Source organism: Myodes glareolus, chromosome 2, assembly GCF_982192425.1.
Source record: "Myodes glareolus chromosome 2, mMyoGla1.1, whole genome shotgun sequence".
Classification (NCBI taxonomy): Eukaryota; Metazoa; Chordata; class Mammalia; order Rodentia; family Cricetidae; genus Myodes; species Myodes glareolus.
This window is the reverse complement of record NC_142027.1, coordinates 16086495-16113339: the sequence shown is the minus strand read 5'-3', so window position 1 is coordinate 16113339 and position 26845 is coordinate 16086495.

Here is a 26845-nt window from a genome sequence, read left to right as displayed (position 1 = left end):
GATACATGGTTTTTGCCTCTTTTAGCAGCCACAAACTGTTTCTCTGACTGTGCCTACTCTCTCTATATATATATCTCTTCCGGTCTGTTTATATTCTCCCCTTATAGGCAGAGGCTGTTCGTTCATTTCCAGCTGCCCTGACCCAAAATATTCACACAGAAATTGTATTAATTACAATACTGCTTAGCCAATGACTCTAGCGTGTTTCTACCAAGCTCTGACATCTTAAATTGACCAATTACTATTATTTGATATTTTGCCACATGGCTTGTGGCCTGCAGGCAAAGTTCCAGCTGGTGGCTTGCGTCTTTCTATTCTGGCAGTTACACGGTTTCACTCTGATTCTGCCGACTCTTTTTATATATTTTTTCCAGTTTGGCTATATTCTGGTAAGTCACTGACTGAAAGCAGATTTTTAGTCAATCAATGGCAATAAAATGTATTTACAGGATACAGAGGAGAATCCCACATCACCTCCCCTTATCTGTCCAAGTAAAAAGGAAGGTTTTAACTTTAACATAGCAAAATTACATATAACAAAATAGGTATCAAACAAGAATTACAATTACAATATTTATATCTATTTTATCTTTCATCATAACTAAAGAAAACTATAATTATAACTATCTATTCTTCAATTCCATCAAAGACTCAAGAAGAATATAATATTACCTAAGTAAATAGGAAGTGTATTGTAAGGTGGTATAGGAAGTCCCTCTGTATATGTGTTGCTTTTATTGGATAATGAATAAAGAAGTTGTTTTGGCCTATGATAGGGCAGAATAGAGCTAATAGGGAAAACTAAACTGAATGCTGAGAGAAAGAAGGCAGATTCACTAAGAAGCCTTGTAGCCCTGCCAGAGACAGGCACAGAGGATAGAACTTTACCCAATAAGCCACAGCCACATGGCGATACATAGATGAATGGAGATGGATATAAGAACCTGAAATACGCTTAAGCTATTGGCCAAACAGTATTGCAAATAATATAGATTCTGAGTGATTATTTCGTAGCCTGGCTAGCCAGGAACAAACAAACAGCCTCATTTAACAGTAAGCAACCTTCAAAACTCTAGAATTAACAGAGACATCTCGCTGCCCAGACAGTCACCCAAAGTTCTTCTGTAACATTGGGGCACCCATCTTCAGCCTACAGGTCCATAGTATCCAAGAGACTTTTCCACAAAGCAGGAAATCTCACAGACATTTCTGCCAATATTGACAGTTTGTCAGTCACTTTCTTCTGTGTCCTGCAGAATATCTGGAAGACTCTTGCATAAAGAAGGAACCCCGAAGGACCATCTCACCTTTAGGCAAGTTCAGCAGTCATTTTTCTGTAGGTCCTTCAGGTACAGTTTAAATGGCATAACATCAAGCAGTCCAGGCGAAAGCAGTTTCTGGCAAAAAATGGTTAACCAACTCCATAAAAAGACTCTTCAATGTCAATTATCCTCTTGAAATTCATTGGTTCTGCCAGGAGCAGATGTGTATCATTGTCATAAAAAGTCCTAAGTTTCTAAAACACTTTAAATACTATATTCTGTAGGTCTTTGAAAGTGTTGAAGATTATCTATCCATCTGAAATATATCTCTGTGTATCTAGAAAACTCAACTAACATGACTACAAGCTTGACTATTATAGATGACTATCTATTAATAATTAAATCTGTATTTTTAATTATATATTACATTTTTAAATAGCTGCACAAACACAATACCTTAATCAAGAGTGTGTGTATATATATACAAACAAAATTGACCTTAAATTTGTATCAATAAACCAAGATTCATATAGTATATCCCCCTTTAAATGTAAAGAAACATTTATAAACAATATTTGGGAATTTGGGCATAGTTTTTTAAACTACTTTTTACTGATTGATCTGCTAATCAGATCATTTTTGAAGTATCCTATGTGATAAATCCATCTCAGCCAGCAGTCCTGAAGTTGTTATGAATTTTGGACCATGTGGGCTATTTTCAAAGGGTCTTGTTTGATCAAACCACATTAGTCAGGAAGGAATCCACAGGTTCTCATCCTCTGTGGAAACAAAAGTAGAACCTCTTTTCCAAAGGAACATATCCTTAGACCCAAATTTTGAAGTCAAAATACTGTTAAAATATATATGTTGGTTTAGCTTAGCAGCCCATACAATGAAATGTCTCTTTGTACTTAACTCATTCATAGTCAAAAACTTCAAAGAAATCACAATAATACACATGATCCAGACTCTCTGTGTATATTCCATCTTTACATGGCTTATTTTTCTTTACTCCTGTATTCTATGATCATCTGTACTCTGTCTCTTTAAAGAGTTTGTTTTATTTTTCTATACTTTCTCTCTCTCTCTCAAGACTATGTTAATCTTTTAAACACATTGTGACTTGTTCAGAGGTTTATTTCTATATGAATTTGTCTTTGTTGAATATCTGTAATTAATTTCTGACCAGGAGTGCTTTCTTTTCTTTTTTTTTTAATACTAAGTGGACATGGCTAGAACCAACTCCCTGGTCCTGCTTGTTGGCTCAACCCAGACCAACATGGCAGAAGCATGTTCACTGCCTCTGAGAACCATGCACTGATGTGGGATTCCCCTCTGTATGCTATGAATACCATTGGTTAATAAAGAAACTGTTTGGGGCCTGCACAGGAAATAGAGGTAGGCAGGGAAAACTAAACTGAATGCTGGGAGAAAGGAGGTGGAGTCAGGAAAAAAGCCATGGAGCCACCACTGGAAACAGATGTGCTAAAACGTTGCTAGTAGGCCACGACCTTGTGGTGATGTACAGATTGATGGAGATGGGTTAAATTAAGATATAAGTGTTAGCCAATAAGAAGCTAGAGCTAATGGGCCAGGCAGTGTTTTAAATAATATAGTTTCTGTGTGATTATTTTAGGTCTGAGCTGCCAGGGGGCTGGGAAATGAACAAGCAGCCTCCCATAACAATGCACCCTACCCCAGCTCCAGGGTTGTAGTGGGTTTATGTCACCATTAAGCAATTTGTAACACACTGTTCACAGACCACATTTAAATCCTCGGCCTTCTGAAAGGGCCAGAGTTCATGCTGGCAGCAAGAACCAGGAAGCCACCATTTCTTATGCTGAGTCAGTAAGCATTCTTAAAGAAGCCATGGTGCTCCTGATGGCAATCATCAAACAGAGTCCATTCAAAAAAAAGGGGGGCTGGGAACCAATAAGTCATATTTAACTCTGTTCTTTTGTGTCTAGAATTCCTTTCCAAGCTTTCTCAGGTTTTATGTGGATGTAGTCAGCCCCATGTTGGCATGCCATTCTGTAGTCAGAGGTGACTCTTTCATTCCCAGCTGCCCTAACCCAAAATATTCACACAGAAACTGTATTAATTGCAACACTGGTTGGAAAATTCGAGCATATTCTTAGCAAGATCTTACATCTTAAATTAACCCATTCCTATTATTTTATATTTTACTACATGGCTCATGATCTATCAGCAAGGTTCTGACTGGCAGCTCACATCGTTTTTTTCTGGAAGCTATATGATTTCACTCTGACTCTGCCTACTCTCTATATATCTTTCATGGCCTGTATATATTCTATTAAGGCATTGGCCAAAAGCAGCTTCTTTACTAACCAATGGCAATAAAATATATTTAGAGAATACAGAGGAAAACCCCACACCATGCCCTGTCATAGGTCAAAGCAGCTTTACTCATTAGCCAATAAAAGCAACACATATACAGAAGGACATCCTGCATCATCTACCTTTTTCTGTCTAAATTAAAAAGGAAGGTTTTTAACTTTAACATAGTAAAATCGTATATACCAAAATAGGTATCAAGCAAAAATTACAGATAAAATATTTATATCTAATTTATCTTTTATCATAACTAAGGAAAACTATGACTGTCTTAACTCCTCAAAGATACCAGAAGGATATAATACCACCTAAATAAACAGGAAGTGCATTATAAGCAACTTCTAAAACCCTAGAATTGACAGAGACATCTCACTGCCCGGAAAGTCATCCAAAATTCTTCTGTAACATTTGGGCATTCACCTTCAGCCTAAAGGTCCATAGTATCTGGCAGACTTTCCCATGAAGCAAGAAACTTGAAAGGCTATTTCACCTATCTTGTCAGTTTGTCAGTTACTTTTTTCTGTATCCTGCATAATGTCTGGCAGTTTCTTCTGTAAAGCAGGAACCTTGAAAGACCGTCCTGTATTTTAGAATGTTCAGCAGTTACTTTTTTGTGGGTGGGTCCTGCATGTCCAATTCATACAGCATACCATAAAGCAGTTCAGACAAGAACACTTTATTGCCCAAATGCCTAGCCTTGTCATGTTGAAGGCAAATTCCATAATAAGTTTCTTCTATGCCCATCAACCTCTTTGAAGTAATTAGTGCTGCCAGAGGCAGGCATGTCTCACTGTCAAGAAAAGTCTAAGTTCTTAAAACATTTTAAATGTTATATTCTGTAAGTCTTTGAAAGATTTAAAGGATACCTATCCATCCTAAATATATCTCTGTACACCTATACATTTAGAAAACATAATTAATATGTTTATAGATATATAATATCATACATTATAGATGACTATCTATTAATCTGTATTTCTTACACATTACATTTTTAAATGAGTGGCACAAATACAATATCTTAAACAAGAACATAAATACATACAAACTATAAAACAAAATCAAACTTAAATGTGTATCAATAAACCAAGATCAATACCAATGCAAAGTATTCATCTCTCATCATGGGTTTTTTTTGGTTTTTTTTTTTTTTAGAAATTGATTGTGACCATTAATCACCTATAATCAACCACCCTTTAAATAAAAAAAAGTATATAAACAATCATTTGGGAAATTTGGGCATAGTTTTCCCCAACTGCTTCTTCCTATTTGTTGGGCAAAGTATTTTTAGGGTTCACGGAGACCTTTGGCGGGGGGGAGGGATCTTATTCCATCAAACCACATTAGTCTGAAAGAAATCCACAGGTTCTCATCTTCTGTAGAAAAAAAGCAGAACCCCTTTTCCAAAGTAACATAGCCTTAGACTCAAATTTTGAAGTCAAGATACGTTTATGTTGGTTTAACTTAGCAGCCCCCATAATCAAATGTCTCTCTGCAGTCAAAATATTCAAAGAAAATCCACTAATATAAATAATCCAGACTCTCTGTGTATATTTTATCTTTATGTGGCTTATTTTCTTTACTCTTTTAATCTATGACTGTGTGTACCCTTTACATTACTTTCACTGTTCTATAACTCTTCATACTCTTTTTCCTCTCTCTCCCAAGCCTAAGTACATTTTTTTTTTAAACACACTGTAACCCATTCAGAGGTTTATATTTTTTCTGAATCTGTCTGCATATCTGCAATCATTTTCTGACCAGGAGTGTTTTTCTTTTTTAAATGATAAGTGGGCATGGCTAGGACAGATTCCGTAGCCCTGCCTGCTCGCTCCACCCAGTCCAACATGGTTAGAGGCATATTCACCACCTCTGCGAGCCATGCTTACCACCCCAGCTCCAGGGACGTAGCAGGTCTATGTTGCTATTAAGGAACTTGAAGCACTCTGCTCACAAACCCTAAGTGCTCTGTAGCTGGACCTCCCAAAGAGTCAGGCCCATTCGTGCCAGCAGAACAAGAAAGCCATTTCTTAAAGAGTCGTGCCTCTGTTTGTAGCAAGCAAACAGAGCCTAGCTGGAAGAAAAAAAAATGTAACTACCAAGAAGCAGAGCTTAACGCTGTTCTTTTGTGTTTAGAATTCCTTCCCAAAGTCTCTCAGGTTTTATGTGCTGCCCCTCGTTGCTGTGCCATTTGTAGATGCAGAGACTGCTCGTTCCTTTCCCGGCCACCCAGACCTGAATAATCACACAGAAACTATGTTAATTGCAGAACTCTTTGTCCAATAACTCAAGAATATCTCTGGCTAACTTTTACATCGTAAACTAACCCATTTCTATTATTTTGTATTTTACTATGAGGTTTGTGGTTTGTTACCTCTTGCTTCTTAGGCAGCTACATGACATCTGCCTCCTTTGGCAGCTACATGGTGTTTCTCTGACACTGCCTTCTCTCTCTCTCTCTGTCTCTCTCTCTGTGTCTCTCTCTGTTTCTCTCTCTCTCTCTCTCTCTCTCTTTCTCTCTCTGAATGTGTGTGTGTGTGTGTGTGTGTGTGTGTGTGTGTGTGTGTGTGTGTATTTCTTCCAGCCTGGCTCTATTCTGCCCTGTCATGGGCCAAAGCAGGTTTATTCATTAGCCAATAAAAGCAACACATATACAGAAGGACATCCCATATCAGAGAATCAAACACTTTTCTTCCTACTTTCCTTCAAGGTTATTGACCTTTCTGACATTCATCCTCGCATTTTTATCTAACATTTCAGAATCCAAAAGGAATCTTCTGCTAAGGTGGCTCCCGGGAAGATGACAGACAGGACCTTGATGGACCAGGGAAACAAATTCCTCTTACAGGTGCAGGGAATAAATTCTGTTGTTACATTTTGTTCCTGAATGTGAACTGAACTTCCAGCTTCAAGCAGCACTAGGACTACAACTTCATTGCATAATTTCCACATATGTAGAGAATTTTTTATTAAGAAATCACTTTATATGTGTTTGTGTATGTGTTCCCACACACACACACACAGAATCTCTAGCACTCATCACTGCCTGAAAAAGATATGCGTGTGAAGACCTGAGATGTTGCTGTTTGACATGGCTCCCAAATGTAGCATGGGTATGGTTACAGTGAACTAAGACTTCTAAATGATAGACATTAGAAAGTAGAAACTGCCCAGGAGAAGTTGGCTGCAAAAGGGCTTGGTATATATGAGCCCCCAGTGAAGCTTAGAGCACTCCATGGGCGGCTGCGCAAACAATGTTCCCTTCATAGACGTGTCACTAAAAGGATTCACACGGGGTAAAAAAAAATAAGGGTAGAAAGTAGAAGGCATGCAGACAGGAAAAAGTAAGATGTCTGTTGGAGTGGGAAGCCAATAAGACAGGACAATGATGTGTATTGTATACATGTATGAAAAGTCCAGTGTTAGATGGAAAAAAATACTAACATCGTTATGATTGCAAAATGGCTATTTTACTCTAGAAACATTTCAGTCATGACTCATATGGGACTTACTGGATGCCTTCACCAATCCCTGTTAAGAGATACAAATTTGTGTATCACTAACAATGTATACTAAAATCATGTAGGATGTGAATTATTAAAACCTGACTTAAGTGGCACTAAATTCTCAATTTACTCCCATAGTTATTTGTTCTCTCTCACTCGTGAAATAAATGGATAACAAAGCACCAAAAAGCAATGCTTAAAAACAGAATTTAAGGTAAGCAGGGAAGGAGAGTGAACGTTTGCATCGAATCGGCTCTGAACCATGATATTATTCATAAACATCTCAGAAGAATACTTGCTTAATGTTCTCTTAGGGGTGCCTTCACCACTAAAGTCAGGGATGGGCAATTAAGCCAGTGACACTGACCCCAAATACACTAATGTCTATATTATTGACATAATTCCTCCATATCCCAAGATGACTATATTGCATTTAATGTGATGACCTAGGAGATATCCAGAAACTAGTTTAAGAGGCTCAGAAGCCTTAATAACATTAGGTGAAGTTGTTATTTTGAGCAAAAATTGATTGATATTCCCATTATAATAGTTTGCCATGGAAACACCTTTATGTGGGACTAGGAAGCTGGCTCTGTGGATAAAATGCTCGCAGTGCAAGCATGAGGACCTGAGTTGGAACCCCCAGCACCCACACAAAAGCCAGACACTATAGTAGCACATCTGTGACCCCATCACTGAGGAGTAAAGGCAAACTGATCCCCAAGGATTTCTGGTCCATGAGTTTAGGTGAAATGGTGAGCTTCGGGTTCAGTGAGAGAACCTATCCCAAAATAAACAAGTTGAAGAAGTGGTAGAAGACAGTCAATATCAACCTATACACACATATTCATATACAGGCAAGCTGCACACACATGTGCACAAACACATACCACACACATACACCCAAGCAATGCTTTCGTGTAATAATGAAGGATTGTTTTATGTTGGGAAAAAGATCCTATCAAATAACCAACATAAGTTTTAAAAATTTGTCAGTATTTTACATTTTAATGCATTTTATAAACTTGAACACAACCTTTGGACCCAAATAAATAAAAATATTATTAATTTATTTACAAGATTTGGTATTCAATACAATTTGGTAATTATTAATACTTTTATATTTGAGAACTTTATAAAGAGAAAAGAAGTCATGCAGACTACTCCAAATCTGTGTCTCTGTGTGTGGTGTGTGTGAGTGTCACAACTTTCTCGTGGAAATAGGGGGACTACTTTCAGAAATGTGTTCTTTCCTTCCACTAAGTGGGCTCTGGGGATGGACCTCAGGTTGTCCGGCTTGTTTGGTAAGCACTTTCACCTGCTGAGCCATTGTCTCTCTGGTCCCCTGTGTCCTGTTTTGAAATTTACACTTTTCCACTGCAACTGAAAACCAGATGCTTTCTGTAAATCCTGCCATGCCATGCCTTCTGAAATCAACCTCAGCATTTAACCAAGGGTCAGCCACTTCACCATATGAGTACATATTCTGAGTCATGGACACAAAACAATGAGCAAGGCAGGCTGCTGCTGTGAGATTTAAAAATCAGGCACTCTTTAAAATGCCTGTATCCTAAATAGTGTGCTAGTAATAGACAGCAAAATTACAAAGACAGTTTCTCTCACTCAAAATTCACATTATAATGGAAGCACTTTTATGAGATAGGTAAATCTTTTCAGGCTACCACCATGGCTCATTACTTTGCAATCTCATGCTACTTCCAAGATCCAAGTCCGCTAGATTAAAGGCATATAAATGTGAAGACCTAAGTAGACTTTAAATCAGCAGGCAGACGCCTCTTTGGAACAAAGCTACTTTCAATATTTTGTATTGTTAAGAATTTCTAGAAGCAGCAAACAAACCACCAAAAAAAAAAAACCATACTTTTCCTCCTTTTCTGTAGCTAGAAAGGCATTCCAGCTTCAAGTTCAATGCCTTTACCTTCTGAGTGCAGAGAGCAACTCTCTAATCCACCAAGGCTGACAAGTACATTTTGTGAATGAGACAGTCAGTTTTAGCTGTCAACTTGACACAATCTACAATCACTTGGCAAGAGAGTCTCGAAAAGAGATTGCCTAGATCTGGTTGGCCTGTGGGTGTATGTGTAGGGAGGAGGGTATCTAGGTTATGTTAATTAATGTGGGAAGACCCAGCCTAAATATTGTTGGTACCATTTTCCCTGTGATTGGGTCCTAGACTATATATATTCTACATAGATGTATAGATGGACACAGCATTTATATTTCGAACTTCTCTCTGCTCTGGACTGAGAGTGTGACCATCTTCTCCAAGTTCCTGCCTCCCTGACTTTCCCAAAATCATGACCTAAATCATGGACCTGTGGCACTACTTGCGACTTCTAAGGATATGGAACCCACTAAATATGAATCAATTAGGTCATTGCAGGAGTATAGGGAGCCCTTGGCCAGGCAGTAGTGGTGCATGCCTTTAATCCCAGCACTCAGGAGACAGAGGCAGGTGGATCTCTGTGAGTTCAAGGCCAGCCTGGTCTACAAGAGCTAGTTCCAGCACAGGCAACAAAGCTACAGAGAAACCTTGTCTCAAAACAAACAAACAAACAAAAAAGTAACTGGAGAGATGGCTCAATGGTTATAAGAGGGAGCTCTTGATATAGGTATGAGGACTCAGCTGTTTCCTCTCCATCTTTCTGCTGCCTGGTTTCCATGAAGCAAAAGCCTCTCTCTGCCAGGAGCTTCCTGCCATGATGTATGGTAGTAAGAGGCTAAGCACCAGGAATTTATCGCCTTGAAATCATATGCCAAGATATTCCTTTCCTCTTTTAAGTCACTCACCTCAAGCATCTTAGCCATAGAGATGGAAAACTACCAAACCTGTGAGTCAAAATCAGGACATGAACAAATGTCTGCCTCTTAGGAAAAGTATTTGACATCTTCAGCACTCAGTGGAAAGCAAGCATTCCTGAGTCACAGCAATGCCATCTTCTGCCAGTACTCCTGAGTCATAGCCATGTTATCAGTTACAACTCTGAGTGTCCTGTAGGTAAAAGAGCACCACACTGTCCAAGATCAGGAATGGCCAACAGATGACATTGCTAGCACCTCCTTTTTTTCAAATCATTGTTTGTTTATATTTCACTTTTATTTTAGTTTTTAAAATTATAAAACAATTAAATCATTACCCTTTCCCTTTCATTCATTCCTTCAAACCCTCCTATTTACCCCCCCTCAAATTCCTGGCCTCTTTTTTCATAATTGTTGATATGTATATGTTGTTAAGTATATGTATATGTTGATATGTATATGTATATGTTGTATATCATGTTATAATGATATGTATAATTGTTGTTATGATATATATAATCTTCCTAAATATTTAAATAAAACCTGTTTAGTCTGTATAATGTTACTCGTATGTATATTTTAGCACTAACCATTTGGTATTAGATAACCAATTTGTGTGCTCTTCCCGAGAAAAACTATTTCTCCTGCTCCCAGCATTCCTTAGCTCTTTGTGTAGGGCTGTGCCCTTATGAGTTTTCCCCATCTACATTAGCATGTCTACTGCTGTTGTCCTTGTTCAGATCATGTTTAGGCAGCCATGTTGGTGAGATTTCATGAGTGTAGTGCTGGCAGAGGTCACTAGTTCATTTTCCAACTGCCCTGAGTTGAAATAATCACACAGAAACTATATTATTTAAATCACTGCTTGGCCAATCGCTGAAACACTTTCTAGCTAGTTCTTATATACTAAACCAGCCCATTTCTATTAATCTGTGTATCACCATGTGGCTGTGGCTTACCGGCAAGGTTCCAGTGTGTCTGTCTCCTGTGGTTGGCTACAAGGTTTCTCATTGACTCTGTCTTCTCTCTATTTATATCTTTTGCAGCCTAGATAAACTCTGTTAAGCCATTGGCTGAAAGCAGATTCTTTACTAAACAATGGTAATAAACATATTCACAGCATGCAGAGGGGAATCCCATGTTACCTTCCCTTTTCTGTCTAAATAAAAAGGAAGGTTTTAACTTAAGCATAGTAAAATTGCATAAAACAAAACAGGTATCAAACAAGAATTACACTTACAATATTTATATATACTTTATCTTTTATCACAACTAAGGAAAGCTATAATTATAACTATCTATTCTTCAACTCCACAAAAGACAACAGAAGGATATAATATTACCTAAGTAAACAGGAAGTGCATTGTAAGCAAATTCCAAAACTTGAGAAATGACAGAGACATCTTGCTGCCTGGACAGTTACCCAAAGTTCTTCTATAATGTTGTGGGCACCCATCTTCAGCCTGGTGGCCCACAGAATTGGGCAGACTTTTCCTTGAAGAAGGAAATTTCAAAGACAGTTCCACCTATATTGGCAGTTTGTCAGTCACTTTCTTCTGTGTCTTGCAGAATATCTAGCAGACTCTTTCATGAAGCGGGTACCCCCAAAGGACTGTCTCACCATTTTTAGGTAGCTTCATCAGTCATTTTTTGTGTGAATTTCTCTCTGCACTTTACTCATTTACAGTCAAAAAATTCAAAGAAAACCCAATAACATAGATAATCCAGACTCTATGTTTATTTTCCATCTTTACATGGCTTATTTTTCATACTCTATTACTTTTTCTACAAGTCTACTCTGTCTCTTTAAAGACTTTCTTTTATTTTTTTTAAAAAAAAACCATTTACTTCTTATTATAACTTTCTATACTCTTTTTCATCTCTCTCCCTAGTCTACTTACATTTTTAAATACACTGTGACCCATCGAGAGGTCTTTTTCAGCTGAATTTGCCTTTATTGTGTATTTGTAATACTTTTCTGAAAAGGGCAACTTCTGAAAATGCTAAGCAGCACGACTAGGACTAAGGCTGCTTTGCCTTTTGGCTCCACCCAGTCCAACATGGCGGAGGCACGTTCACCCCAGTTCCAGGTATACAGTGGTCTTGTAACAGGCTGCTCACAAATCCCATTTAAATGTTCAGCCTCCTGCAAGAGCCAGAGTTCATGCTGTCTGCACAGACCAGGAAGCTGCCATTTTGAAACTGCATGGGTTTTTTTGTTTGTTTGCTTGCTTGCTTGTTTTTTTGCTACTGATGAATCAGGAAGACCTCTCCTAAAGGAGCTGCTGCATGCCACCAGCAAAAAGAACCCATCCAAAAAAAAATGTGGCTAAACTTTGCTTTCTTGTGTCTAAAATTCCTCTCCAAACTCTCTCAGGTTTTTAAATGGATTTAGCTAGCACATGTTGGCATGCCAATTTGTAGTTGGAGGCTGTTTGTTCATTTCTCAACCACTCAGACTCCTGAAATAATCACACAGAAATTTGTCTTAATTACAATACTGCTAGGTCAATATTAACTGTATTTTCTAGCTAGCTCTTATATCCTAAACTAACCCATTTCTATTAATCTGTGTATCTCCACATGGCTGTTGCTTACCAACAAGGTTCTAGTGCATATGTCTCCTATGGGCAATTAATTACATGGCTTCTCACTGACTCTGCCTACTCTCTCTATATATATGTTTTCCAGCCTGACTATATTCTTTTAAGCCACTGGCTGAAAGTAGATGTTTTAATAATCAAAGGCAATAAAACATATTCATAGCATGCAGAGCGGAATCCCACATCAGTGTAGCTTCTAATATTCCCAAAAATTCCTCTCACAACATGTTCCTGTTTCTCTGGCTCTTAACAATCTTTCCACCCCATGTTCTGCAATGATCCCTGAGCCATGTGTGCAGGAGTTATACTGTATATGGATCCATTAGGTCTAGGCTCCATAACTTTGTATTTTGATTGGTTGTGGTTTTCTGTAATGATCTCCACCTATTGCAAAGAGAAGTTTTCTTGCTGAGGGGAGAGAACATTTATCTGTGAGTATGAGGACAAACATTCAGAATGTAGTTAGGAATTGACCTAATTTAGTAAAGTTGTGTTTGTCATACTCCTTGAAGATCTATGACTTCACTTACTCTGGTAGTGAAGGTGACTAGGATTCCAATATGAGGCATTGTTTTGATGTGGAATTCCCCTCTGTATGCCATGAATACCATTGGTTAATAAAGAAGCTGTTTGGGACCTGTGATAGGGTAGAGCAGAGATAAGTAGGAAAAACTAAACTGGATGCTAGGAGAAAGGAGGTGGAGTGAGAGAGAAGCCATGTAGCCCCACTGGAGACAGACGCTGGAACTTTAACTGGTAAGCCACAACCTCACGGTGATACACAGATTAGCAGATATGGATTAAATTAATATGTAAGAGTTAGCCAATAAGAAACTAGAGCTAATGGGCTAAGCAGTGATTTAATTAAAACAGTTTCTGTGTGGTTATTTCAGGTCTGAGCTGCTGAGCTGCTGGAACAAGCAAGTGGCCTTCCTACAACAAATTGGCACCAATGTGGCCAACTAAAATCCACATAAAACCTGAGAAAGCTTGGAAAAAAATTCTAGATACATAAAAACAAAGTTTAGCTGTGGCGGGGGGGGGGCTAGCAGCGTGCAGCAGCTCCCTTAAGAGAGGTTTTCCTGATTAAGCAGTAGCAGGGGAAAAAAGCCACTGGTTTTGAAATTGGCTTTCTGGACCTTGCTGCCAGTGTGAACTCTGGCTCTTTCAGAAGGCCCAGCATTTAAATGGGGTTTGTGAGCAGAGTGCTCTAACTTGCTTAATGGCAACATAGACTGGCTGTGGACCTGATAATGGGGCTGTGACCATAGCTTGCACTAAACAAACCTCTGTCCCACCATGTTGGACTGGGTAGAACCAAAAGGCAAAGCAGCCTTAGAAGAGCTTAACATTTAAGAAACACTCTTGGACAGAAAAGAATTATAGATACACAATAGGATAAATTCAGACATAAAAGAACTCTAAAATGAGTCACAGTGTTTGACAAATGTATGTAGGCTTGGGAGAGAGAAGAAAAAGAATACAGAGAGTTATAAAAAGAAGAAAATGATGGTTTTTAAAAAACAAAACAAAGTCTTTAAAGAGACAGAATAAACATATAGGAAAGGTAATAGAATAAAAACAAATAAGCCACGTAAAGATGGTATATACACAGAGAGTCTGGATTGTGTATATTATTGTGTTTTCTTTGAATTTTTTATCTGTGAAAGACCTAAGAAAAGAGAGACCTATGGGCTGCTAAGCTAAATCAGCATAGACATTTTAAAGATTTCTTGACTTCAAAATTTGAGGGTAAGGATAAGTTGCTTTTGAAAAAGAAGTTCTTCTGTAGTTTCCACAAAAGATGAGAACCTGTGGATTGCTTTTAGACTAATGTGGTTTGATAGACCAAGACACCCCAAAAGTTCATCATGAATACTCCCCAAAATACTTCACCCAACACAAAGCAGGAAGCAGTTTGGAGATAATTATGCTCATATACCTAAATGATTGTTTATAAATGTTCATTTACATTTAAAGGGGATATGCTATAGATATGAATACTGTGCATTGGATCTTGGTCTACTGAAACAAATTTGAAATCAATTTTGCGATATATATATATATATGTATATATATATCTGCTCTTAATTGAGGTATTGTGTTTATGCAGCGCATTTAAAAATGTAATGTATAATTAAGAAATATAGGTTAATAGATAATTATCTATAATAGTCAAGCTTGTAGTTATGTTAGTTAGTTTTTCTAGATGCACAGAGATGTATTTCAGATGGGTAGGTATTCTTCATACCTTTAAAAGACTACAGAATATGGCATTTAAAATGTTTTAAGAACTTAGGATCTTTCATGACTGTGAGACATATCTGCTCCTGGCAGCACCAAGCTACTTCAAGATAATGATGGTCACCAAAGAGGCTCCTTATGGCATTGGTTAACAATTTGGGAAAGAAACTGCTCTTACTGGACTGCTTGATAGTATGCTGTATGAACTGGACAAGCAAGACCCACAGAGAAATGGCTGCTGAACTTGTCTAAAGATGAGATGATCCTTTGGGGTTCCTGCATCATGAAAGAGTCTGCCAGACTTTCTGCAGGACATAGAAGAAAGTGACTGAGAAACTGCCAATATAGGCAAAATTGTCTTTGAAATTTCCTGATTTTTGAAAAGTCTGCTAGATACTATGGGCCTTTAAGCTGAAGATAGATGCCCCAACATTACAGAAGAACTTTGGGTGACTGTCCAAGCAGTGAAATGTCTCTGTCATTTCGAGAGTTTTAGAAGTTGTTTATAATGCACTTCCTGTTAACTTAGGTAGTATTCTAAGCTTCTGGAGTCTTCGATGGAGTTGAAGAATTTATAGTTATAGATTTCCTTAGTTATGATAAAAGATAAAATAGATAGAAATCTTGTAACTGTAATTCCTACTTGATAACTGTTTTAAGCAATTTTACTATGTTAAAGTTAAAACCTTCCTATTTATTTAAGCAGAAAAGGTGACATGATGTGGGATTCCCCTCTGTATGCTGTGAATACCATTGGTTAATAAAGAAGTGTTTGGGGCCTGTGATAGGGTAGAGCAGAGATAAGTGGGAAAAACTAAACTAAATGCTGGGGGAAAGGAGGCAGAGCAAGAGCCATGTAGCCCCACTGGAGACAGATGCTGGAACTTTACCTGGTAAGCCACAGCCTCATGATACTACACAGATTACCAGATATGGGTTAAATTAATATGTAAGAGTTAGCCAATAGAAGCTAGAGCTAATGGACTAAGCAGTGATTTAATTAATACAGTTTCTGTGTGGTTATTTTGGGTCTGAGCTGCCGAGCAGCCAGAAAAGGCAAGTGGTCTTCCTACAACATTGTTTTTGTCTTATAGAGTAGGTCTTAGCTAAGTTAGAGTGCTATTGGCTACTACAATACACTATGAGTGTCACCACAGCATCCTTATGGTTATTTTGACATCACAGGTTGCCTTTGAATTGGTAATATTCCCTACTTAGCTTCCATACTGCTGGGATTAGAAGTTTGTACCACCACATCTGGCTCCTAGAACTTTCTTTGAGCCAGGTGTTCATACCTGCAATAACTTTGAAATGTGAGAAATATTATTGTCCTTTTTCTCTAGATAACCAGTTAAAGAGAAATTAAATATTTTTGCTCAGAGCAAAACTACCTAGAAATTAATGGCCCATGATCTTACCTTTCATGATTACCTAAAGGCAGATATATCTATCAAGAATCTTATAATTCTACTTTTTAAAGTTTTGGGGGGCGAGGGTGAAAAGAATGTGAAGAGCCTCATTAAGCAATAGAAGTAAGACTAAACATAAAAGTGACAGGCTATATTAATAAGAGAAATCTCCTAACTGGAGAGCACTGGGTGCTGGTGGACACAAAGTATGTACCTAAATCTTACATTATAGTCTTTTAAATATGATACCAATCCTGTAATGTGAAAAATGTTGATTTAAGTGTTCTAAAGTTATGCTGAACATCAGAATAGATTTGTAGATGGCCAGTTCAAAGCCCTATATCTCCAGAGAGTGACAGCAAGAACCCTCCAGACAAAGTGCTGAACTTCGCTTTGCCTCCCTGGTAAGAACAAAACCTCACCAATGCAGAGGGTGTAGTTGGAGCAGAAGCTTCTGAATGAACCACACACAGGCAAAATGATCAACCAGTGTGGGCTCGCCAGGACTGTTTCAGGTCAGCGCGGAAAGCTCTGCATTTCAAGAATCCCCTCTCCTGTAAAAACTGAAACAGACAGACAGACAGCCAACCTGAAGCTGGAGTTATCTTAGCCATACACAGACAGCCAGTGCTGAGACAGCCAACCTGAAGCTGGAGTTATCTCAGCCATACACAGACAGCCAGTGCTGAGACAGAACCTGGCCTCAGAAAAAGACAGCTCTGTCTATTCCAGAACTGTTTCGGCCACTCTCTCAATATGAGATGTGACACCGAAGCAGCACTCGCCCTCCTTTGGGGAACTCATTTTTCTCTACCTAGAATGTGAGGGTGGCGGTCCTTCTCTTCTTTGTCTTTCTTTATGAGACTTAAATAGAAAGTTAAAAAAATGTTCCTGGCAGTGTGTCTGGCTTAAAGCAGTTGTCCAACAGAATGGTAGATTATATTCCTGGAATTAAAACATCAAATAGATAGTAACTATGTCTAGACAGGGCTACTGTTTTATTTTCTGGGTTTGGTTTTTTAAGTGGGGAATGGGGTACATCTATAACCATGTGTGTTTCAGTTTGTGAAAAGTCAATTCAAACTACAGAATTTGTAAAAACCCATGTTGACTCATGCTCGTTAATAAGACAGTACATTTTAAAATTCCACTTATGAGTAGATTCAACTGACCTTTTATAAAGTAAGTATTTCAAGTGAAGAAATAGTTCCTATTATGAACAAAAGCATTTTTTGTCTGGTGTTTTAGGAAAAAAACATAGCAAGTATGAAACGATTGCTTACCTATCTGATTATCTCAGTTAAAACAACAGGGCTCATAAACTGACACATTTTTATCTAACAATACTTAGACTAAATATATCTCAAAGGGTTGTTTAGAAGAGAATCAAGATTTAGATCTGTTTTTCAAATCAACAAGCTATGAAAAGGATCTAAAATTAAGATCCATTTTTGGGTGGCTGTGCCTGATTTGGGGACTGACATGAAACAATGCATTATTTTTATCCAATTATTTCTTTCACGACTCTTGTCTTCTGTGCTGCTTCCTAAATACTCACCAAAGTGAATACAGTTTTCTATACTTCAATTTTAAATTACCTAAAGAAAAGTCATTTCAGTTAGTTAATTTCTTTTGTATTTATTATCTACAAAAGAGGGCAGGCATGCCACAGCCCACGTGTGGCACTCAGAGGACAACTTAGTACAATCAGTTGTCTCCTTTCACATTTATGTGGGTGCCAGGGATCAAACTCAGGTAACCAAGCCTGTGTGGCATGTGCCTTTACCCACTGAGACATCTGGCCAGCCCTCAGCTAGTTAATGTCAAACTCCAGGCTCTAGTTATTCATCTTCTAATATAGAGGGCTTTAATGCATGGTCCCAAATGTTCACAAACACAGGTACTCAACAGGGGGTCTAGTTTATTTACTTAGGAAGTCTTTTCCTACTATGAGAACTACAGGGAATATCATTCTTCAAATTTTACCGAAAGGGTTTATTACCAAAGGAACTTTTCTCCTGTATTTTTAAGAGTTATTTTATATTTGTGCCCATAAATGCTTCAGTTTATGTATCAGACTAAAGAACAAAGAGATACTGAGTAGAAACTTTGAATTGCTCAGAGAAAGTGTGAAATCCCATGTGTTACTAAAATCAAGGGACTGTCTAAGTTTAAAAAAAAAAAAATTCTGAGCATGTTGTAAGTGGATAACCCTTTGTAGAAAAAACTCCCCGCCCACACTGTTCTCTGAAGCATGTCTCAAAGTCCAAACCAGCCCTCCCATTCCTCAGCACCAGAAAACATGTTGGTTTCTATGTCTCGGCTTGCCCTGTCTCTAAAGCCAAATATGTCACATTCAATCTTGGGACATTACAGGAAATGTGATCAAGATTCTTCTCGTTACTGTGACACAGTGTGAAAGAAAAGTCCCCCCCTCAGTGCCCTGCTTGCACTGTTTTTCAAATATCAGCAATTTGAGTAGATCTTGCCATTCTGCTAGTAGAGGAGACACTGCTTTTTACAGTGGTATTTTTTATATTTCAGATCAAATTCTAAAGAAATAAAACCAAATCTGTTTTCTTTTTTTAAATGTATACTTAGTTAGATGTACACGTTGTTTCTACAGATAGTATGACAAATCAAAAACTAGAAATCTGGGGGGCTGGTGAGAGGGCTTAGTGGAGGAAGTGCTTGTCATGTAAACCCGATAGCCTGAGTTTGATCCCTTGCTTCACACATTGAAAGAAAGAACTTATTTCTGAAAGTTCTCTGACTTCCACATGCATGCCATCTGCATGCACACAGACACACACACAGACACACACACACACACACACACACGACACATTCACAACAGCACAACAATAAAATAAATTTTCTAAAAATAGAGGTTTTTTCCAAAACTGAAAGTACATATTATTTTATTACCTTTATCACTCCCTGCTTTTCACTGAGATATTTCACATTTTTAAAGAACTTTGAAAGTGGATTATTTAGTAAGAGAATATTTTTATTTAATTTTAGTATGTAAGAATTTGAATTTTTAACTTAAACTAAAAGTGCTAAAGAAATGAGCAATAACTTTACTGAACAGAATAGACCCCAATTGCTCATGTTGCTGTCTCAGAAAGCTGGCCTCATCACAGTGCTGTTGGGCATTTTTCTCATTTACTGCAAATCCAAGACTTCGAATAGAGTTAAATAAAACGTTTTACTTATGTTAACAAACTATCTCTATGCCTTTGAGATTCTCTCAGAAGTGTAGTCCATAAGCTTGGTGACTTTTTTGCATGAGACGCTTGGTACATTTTTATGAACGCAAGTGTAAGCTGAAAGATTGTTCACTGTTCCCACGACTGATGGCTTGCCTGGCATTTCTTTTTTTCTTTAAGATTATTTTTCTATGCTAACTTTCCTGTAGAGGAAAATAGATGCAGTGCCTTTGATTCTAAACCCTTTGCTCACTTAAATAATGACATAATAATGAGCATCTTCCAAATCTGTAACTCCCTATGCTGAAGCTAACTGAGGAATAAAGTGATGTATGAACCAGTCTTGCAGTTTGAAAAGCAGTGACTAACTGCTATTGAGCACCAAGCAGAAGGTGATGTCTGCCATCACTGCTGAAACAGGGGGTTCATTATAATCACCCACTGACACAAATTCTACACTTTCCCCATGTAACCTTCAACATCAGGAAGAAATCAATGGGTTAGAGACAAAGTGAGTTGTGCCTAGAATTGAAAATTGCAGTTATTAACAGTCCACAGAGAATGCATATCAGAAAATGTCACTTGGAACTTAGCCTGGCTGGTGGGAAGAGGCATCTATGAGGTGAGGTATAGATGAAGGTTGCTTGTTCATTTTCCAGCTTCCCAGACCCAAAACAATCACACAGAAACTATATTAGTTATAAGACTGTTTTGGCCAATAGTTTAAACATATTTCTTGCTAGCTCCTACACTTTAAATTAGCCCATTTCTATTATTTTATATTTACCACGAGACTCATGGTTTATCAGTAAGGTTCTGGTGGGCATCTGTCTCCTTCAGCAGATACATGGCATCTCCCTGACTCTGCCTTCTTTCCTCCTCTATCTGCTTGGAATTCCCATCTTACTCTATTCTGCCCTGCCATAGGCCAAAGCAGCTTTATTCATTAACCAATAAAAGCAACACATATACAGAAGGACTTCCCACACCATTTTCTCTTTTCTGTCAAAATAAAAAGGAAGATTTTAACTTTAACATAGCAAAATACATATAACAAAACAGTTATCAAGCAAAACTTATAGTTACAATATTTAGTCCATTTACATTTGGCAAATTAAGGAAAAAACTCATCTATTCTATCTTTGTGAGTCTAAAGTTTTATATCTAATCTATCTTTTATAATTATAACTATCTTTCTTCAATTCTATCAAAGACTCCAGAAGGACATAATATTACCTAAGTAAACATGAAGTGCAGTGTAAGCAACCTCCAAAACTTTAGAGTGGACAGAGACATCTCACTGCCCGGACAGTCACCCAATGTTCTCTTTTAACATTGGGGCACCCATCTTCAGCCTACAGGACCATAGTATCTGGCAGACTTTTCCATTAAGCAGGAAATTTGAAAGGCTTTCGCCTCTATTGGCTGTATGTCAGTTACTTTATTCTGCACTCTGCAGAATGTCTGGCAGATTCTTTCATGAAGCAGGAACCCTGAAGGACTATCTCACCTTTAGGAAAGTTCAGAAGTCACTCTTCTGTGGTTCCTGCATGTCCAATTCATACACCATAACATCAAGCAGTCCAGGCAAGAACAGTTTCTTGCCCAAATGGCTAGGAAACTCCATAAGGAGTCTCTTCTATGCCCATCTTCCTCTTGAAGTAGCTTGGTGCTGCCAGAAGCAGATATGTCTCATTATTATGAAAAGTCCTACGTTCTTAAAACATTTTAAATGCCATATTTTATTTGTCTTTGAAAGATTTGAAGAATATCTATCCATCTAAAATATATATCTGTACATATGAAAAAAACTAATTAACATGACTACAAGTTTGACTGTTATAGATGACTATCTATTAACCTGTATTTCTTAATTATACATTTTTAAATGAGCTGCACATGCACAATACCTTAATCAAGAGCAGACCTATGCATATAACAAAATTGACCTTAATAAACCATGATCCATACGAATACATAGTATTCATCTCTATAGCATATTCCCCTTTAAATGTAAATGATAGATGCCAAACCTTACCAGTAAGCCACAACCACATGGAGATAAGCAGATTAATAGAAATGGGTTAAATTAATATGTAAAAGCTAGCCAATAAGATATTAGAGCTAATAGGCCAAGCAATGATTTAATTAATATAGTTTGTGTGATTATTTCAGGTCTGAGCTGCCAGGAACCAACAAGCGACTTCCTGCCAACAAATTGGCCCCAAGAGTTAAGCATGGTTTGGTAGTGGCATTTTCTTGGGTGCATGAAAGGAGCATGGCTCCTTTAAAAGAGGTTTTCCTAATTCAGTGGTAGCAGAAAAAAAACCACGCCATTTTGAAATGGCAGTTTTTTGGGCCATGCTTCCAGTAGAACTCTGATGAGGTCTGTCTGGCTATGAAGCATTTGAATGGGTTTAGTGAGCAAAGCACTACAACTTGCGCTTAATGACAACATCAACTCTCTGTGTGCTCAAAGATGAGGTAATATACATGGCTCTCTGAGGCAGCGAACAGCTCCACCATGCTGGACTGGATGGGGCAAGCAGGTAGTGCCATATTTCCCCTAGCAATGCCACAGCTTAGGTTTTAAAGAAGCACTTAGCATTTAAAAAAGCAGACCTGGTCAGAAAATAATTATAAATATATAATAAAGACAAATCCAGATGAAAAAGACCTCTAAATTGGTCACAGTCTGTTTAAAAAATGTACGTAGGCTTGTGGGAGAGAAGAAGAGTATAAAAATTGTCTCAAAATAATCTTTTTTCTTCTTTTTTTATATATATTTTCATTTTTCCATTCAAAAATTTACACTTCCTCCCCTCCTCCCTCTCCCTCCAGTCTTAAGAGGTGACAGGGTACCCTGCCCTGTGGGAAGTCCAAGCACCCCCCTCCATCCAGGCCTAAGAAATTGTGCATCCAAATAGACTAGGGTCCCAAAAAGCCAGAACATGCTGTAAAAACAAGTCCCAGTGTCATTATTAATGGCTTCTCAGTCAGCCCCCATTGTCAGTCACATTCAGAGAGTCTGGTTTGATCTCATGCTCGTTCAGTCCCAGTCCAGCTGGATTTGGTGAGCTCCCATTAGATCAGGCACACTGTCTCAGTGGGTGGACCAACCCCTCGAGGTCCTGACTTCCTTGCTCATCTTCTCCCTCCTTCTGCTCTTCAACTGGACTTTGGGAGCTCAGTCCAGTGCTCCAATGTGGGTCTCTGTCTCTATCTCTATCCATTGCCGGATGAAGGTTGTATGCTGATATTCAAGATATTCATCAGTGTGGCTATGGGACAAGGCCAGTTCAGGCACCTTCTCCTCTGCTGTCCAAGGACCTAGCAGGGGACATCCCCATGGATACCTGGGATCCCCTCTAGAGCCAAGTCTCTTGCCAACCCTAAAATGGTCCCCTTAATGAAGATATCTTCTTCCCTGCTCCTATATCCGCCCTTCCTCCATTTCGACCCCCTCACTCCCCCAAGCTCTCCCCAATCCTCTCCTTCTCCCTTCTCTCTCCCCATCTCACCTTCCCCCACCCCGCCCCCACCCCCATGCTCCAAACTTTTGCCCCGAGAACAGAGTACAGGCACCCTCAAAATAATATTTTAGTGAAAGATTAGGTTAATAAAAATGAAAATAATAAAATTCCTAGAAAACCAGGGAAGAAATTTGCCACTCTAAATGATTTTTGCTATGTCACTTATGATAACATACACCAATTTCTGAATTTCCTATTGCTTCTGTGAGCATTTTTATTTTCATTTTTATACTATACTTTACTATGAAGAAACAAGCTTTTTAAAAACTGTTTATCTAAGTATTCATTCATTTATTCATTTAATGCATGTGAACATGCAGTGCAAGCCGCCGTGGCTTTGCTGGAGACCTTTCTCTCCTTCAACCACATGGAACCAGAGATTGGACTCAGATAATAAACCTCGGTGACAAAGCTGCTTTACCTGCTGAGCCATGTCACTAGTACAAGACACCAACTCAATTCCTTAAAAAATGTCCCTAACTACCCCCCTACAAACCCACACAATTCTTCTACTTAAGTTTTCCACTATCCACTCTCATTCATTGCTTTTTCATAAGAGACCTGGGTACATTAAATTGGATTCATTGAAATTCTTAGTCAATCATAATTCCTGGAATTGGCATATCTTTCAGTATAAGCTTGCTTGGCATGTGTTAATGATTTAACAGCAGAACACAAGAACACCAGCTACACATCTTCCTCCATGCCAGAGATAGCTTATCTCTAACTTTGTGTTTATCATTTCCAAACTCTTTAAAACATATTTTTCATATCAGCATGCTTTTTTAAAAAAATGCTGTTTTGATTAGTTCAACCTTAAAAGCATTAGTTTTTATAGAAATATTTTGTCACGTCTTCTTGCTTCTCAAATGTTTAGTATTTTAATTGAAGTATAGCATAGGATAAATAACTTGGCAAGGAATTATTACAAATAATTCATACTTCATATAACAAATCTTCATACATTTGTTCGCATAATCTTCATGGACAGTGTATGAAGATTCCTTGTGGTGAAAGCCAAATACCAGTGAGGCTATCAGTGGGTACACAACTGAAGGCAATGGCTCCCCCTCCCTGACTCTCTCAGTAGCGAATAGTCCAGCAGTGTAGGGTAGGGATCCCTGAGTCCGTTCTCCGTCTGTGCCTGAATGTTGATGGGACCAGTGCCGGCATCCATAGCTGCTGTGAGTTGTGACTGCAATGGCTGTGTCTTGCCCAAGAGGAAACATTCCCTATCTTCTGGCTCTTACATTCCTCCTGGCCCCTCTTCCTTGGTGTTTTCTGAGTCTTAGACATTTAGGAAACTAAATGTCTTGTTTAATCACTTACTCTCAGCACCTTGAGCAGCCATGACTCTGCGTTTAGAGACTTCTCTGATTAAGGCTAAGAATGGTTTGTGTCTATGGCATGCATCTATGGGTATAAATATAAATATTTAGAAGGCAGTTTGATATTGTTGATTTTATAAACCACAGTATTCAGTTCACCTCTGGTACCTATGCTCTCCCTGGTATGTGGGTTTTTTGGCTGTTTGTTTTTGTTTTTGTTTTTTTATTTTGTGGTTTGGGTTTTTGTTTTTTCCCACATTTACAGTAGATTCCCAGTAGAAGACATAGATTCCCTCTCTTGGAGTGTGCCTCAAAGACAACAGATGATTTTGCCAAATAGCTTCTTTTTAACATTATTTCGTTTTAAAATACTACATGAAATTGTTCTTTTAACAAAAATTGTAACAGAATTGTCTGATATAACTAGTATAATTCCATATTAATTGTAACTATTAGTGCTGTTTTAAACAATTTTTTACTTATTTTTATGATGTTTTAGTTATCTTTGCTAGTGTTAACCAGAAAATTTTTCATATTTAAAAGTTCTATTCATAGTTGCTTTGACATTTTAGGGAAGAATAAAACTCATGTATCCAATCAACAAATATACTCATCCCTTAATCAACAAATATGCTCACCCCTTAACTCTTCTATTCCATCTGCTGTGATAAAATAGACACATTATGTTTTTAAAAAATATAATCTACTTTAGTCTCTACATGACTTAAAATCTAGTTGAAATACAAGCAATTGAATAAGCATTTATAAAGCATTATTAAAGAGGAAGTTACTGGAAATGTGTGTTAGTTTCCTGTCATTATGACAAATACTGAGACAATCAACTTACAAAGATAGAAGATCTGTCTTGTGTGCCACTTTTGGAAGTTCCAGCCCATGATCAATTGTTGTTTTGGGCTGGGGGTAAGTTAGTACAATACGATATTATGGCAGACCATAATAGTTCACTTAACGGTCAGAAAGTGGGAGAGAAGAGGAAGGGCTTTGTCCCACAACTACCTTCCAGAACATTTCTCTCCCCATAACCTCAACAGTAAGACACACCTCCTTCCACCCCCAACTATCACCAAGCTGAGGATCAAGACTTACCCCAGGGAAATTTAGGAAATACTAGAATCCAAATCTTCTGGAAACAGAAGATGTAGTAGTCACTTCTCTCATCACTGCAAAGGAATATCTGGGAAAGGCAACTTAGTCGTGAGGCCATGTGTCTACTTCTCCTCTCATTCTAGGCCGCTCTCTCGTGTAGACCTCTGCAGCCCCTGTGCACACTCCTCAGTCTCTGTGAGTTCAAATGAGCATCAATCCTGTTTAGAGAGCCTTGTGATCATGGTGTCCTTAATCTCCTCTGGCTCTTACACTCTTTGCATCTCCTTTTCAGCAAAGTTTCCTGAGCCCTGTGGGAAAAGATCCCATATAGGACTAAGTGTTTGAGATCTCTCATTCTCTGTAGAATGGCTGAGGGTCTCTGTATTTGTTCCCATCTTCTGTAGGAGGAAGCTTCTCTAATGATGGCTGAACACGTCACCAATCAATGAGCATAGCAGAATGCCACTAGGATTCTCTCTCTCTCTCTCTCTCTCTCTCTCTCTCTCTCTCTCTCTCTTTCTCTGGTTGTCTGAGGTTTCTGTCCTGCCCGGTTCCCACAATCGTTAAGTCCCAAAGAAATCACACAGAGGTCTACATTAATTATAAACTGATTGGCACATTAGCTCAGGCTCCTTATTAACTATTACAACTTATATTAGCCCATTATTCTTATCTGTGTTAGCCACGTGACTTGGTACCTTATTCAGCGGGGCAGTCACATCTTGCTTCGTCTGTGGCTGGGTCAAGACTGCAAAAAGCAGAATCCTCTTCCCAGAATTCTCCTGTTCTTTTCGCCCTGCCTATACTTCTTGCCTGGTTGTTCTGCCTATACTTCCTGCCTGGCTACTAATCAGCGTTTATTTAAATTATAATTGACAGAATACAGACAATTGTCCCACACCTTTCCCCCACCCTCTCTCTCTGTGTTTTTGGGATTTTTTTGTTTTTGTTTTTCAGAATAATAGTATTTGGTTTTGTCCTAGATCCTGGGCTATCTAGTCTCAGGCATTGGGTCACCCAAACAGTGCTGGTCTAATTTCCATCACATGGAATAGGCTTTAAGTCAAATCAGACATGGATTATCCCTACAGCTATGTGCCACCATTTTCCTAGCATGTCTTGCAGGCAGGGCATCATTGTAGCTCAAAGGGTTGTGGATAGGTTGGTATTTACCTTTCTTTCTTTCTTTCTTTCTTTCTTTCTTTCTTTCTTTCTTTCTTTTTTTGATAGCACACAGAGTACCTTCCTGTACCAAAGGCACTAGGACATAGGGGTGAGGGTTCTATGTAGACATCAGTCAGTTTCTTTAAGTTCACTGAGTTGCCTTGCCACCAGTTTATAGAGAACAACCTATATAGTCTTGGCAACAACCTGGGATGTTTGGAGGTTCCCCTGGGGCCCCTTTGGTCAATGACTCAATTAGATGTAATCCAATTGCAATACTGGATGCTTCATTTAGTGAAAAA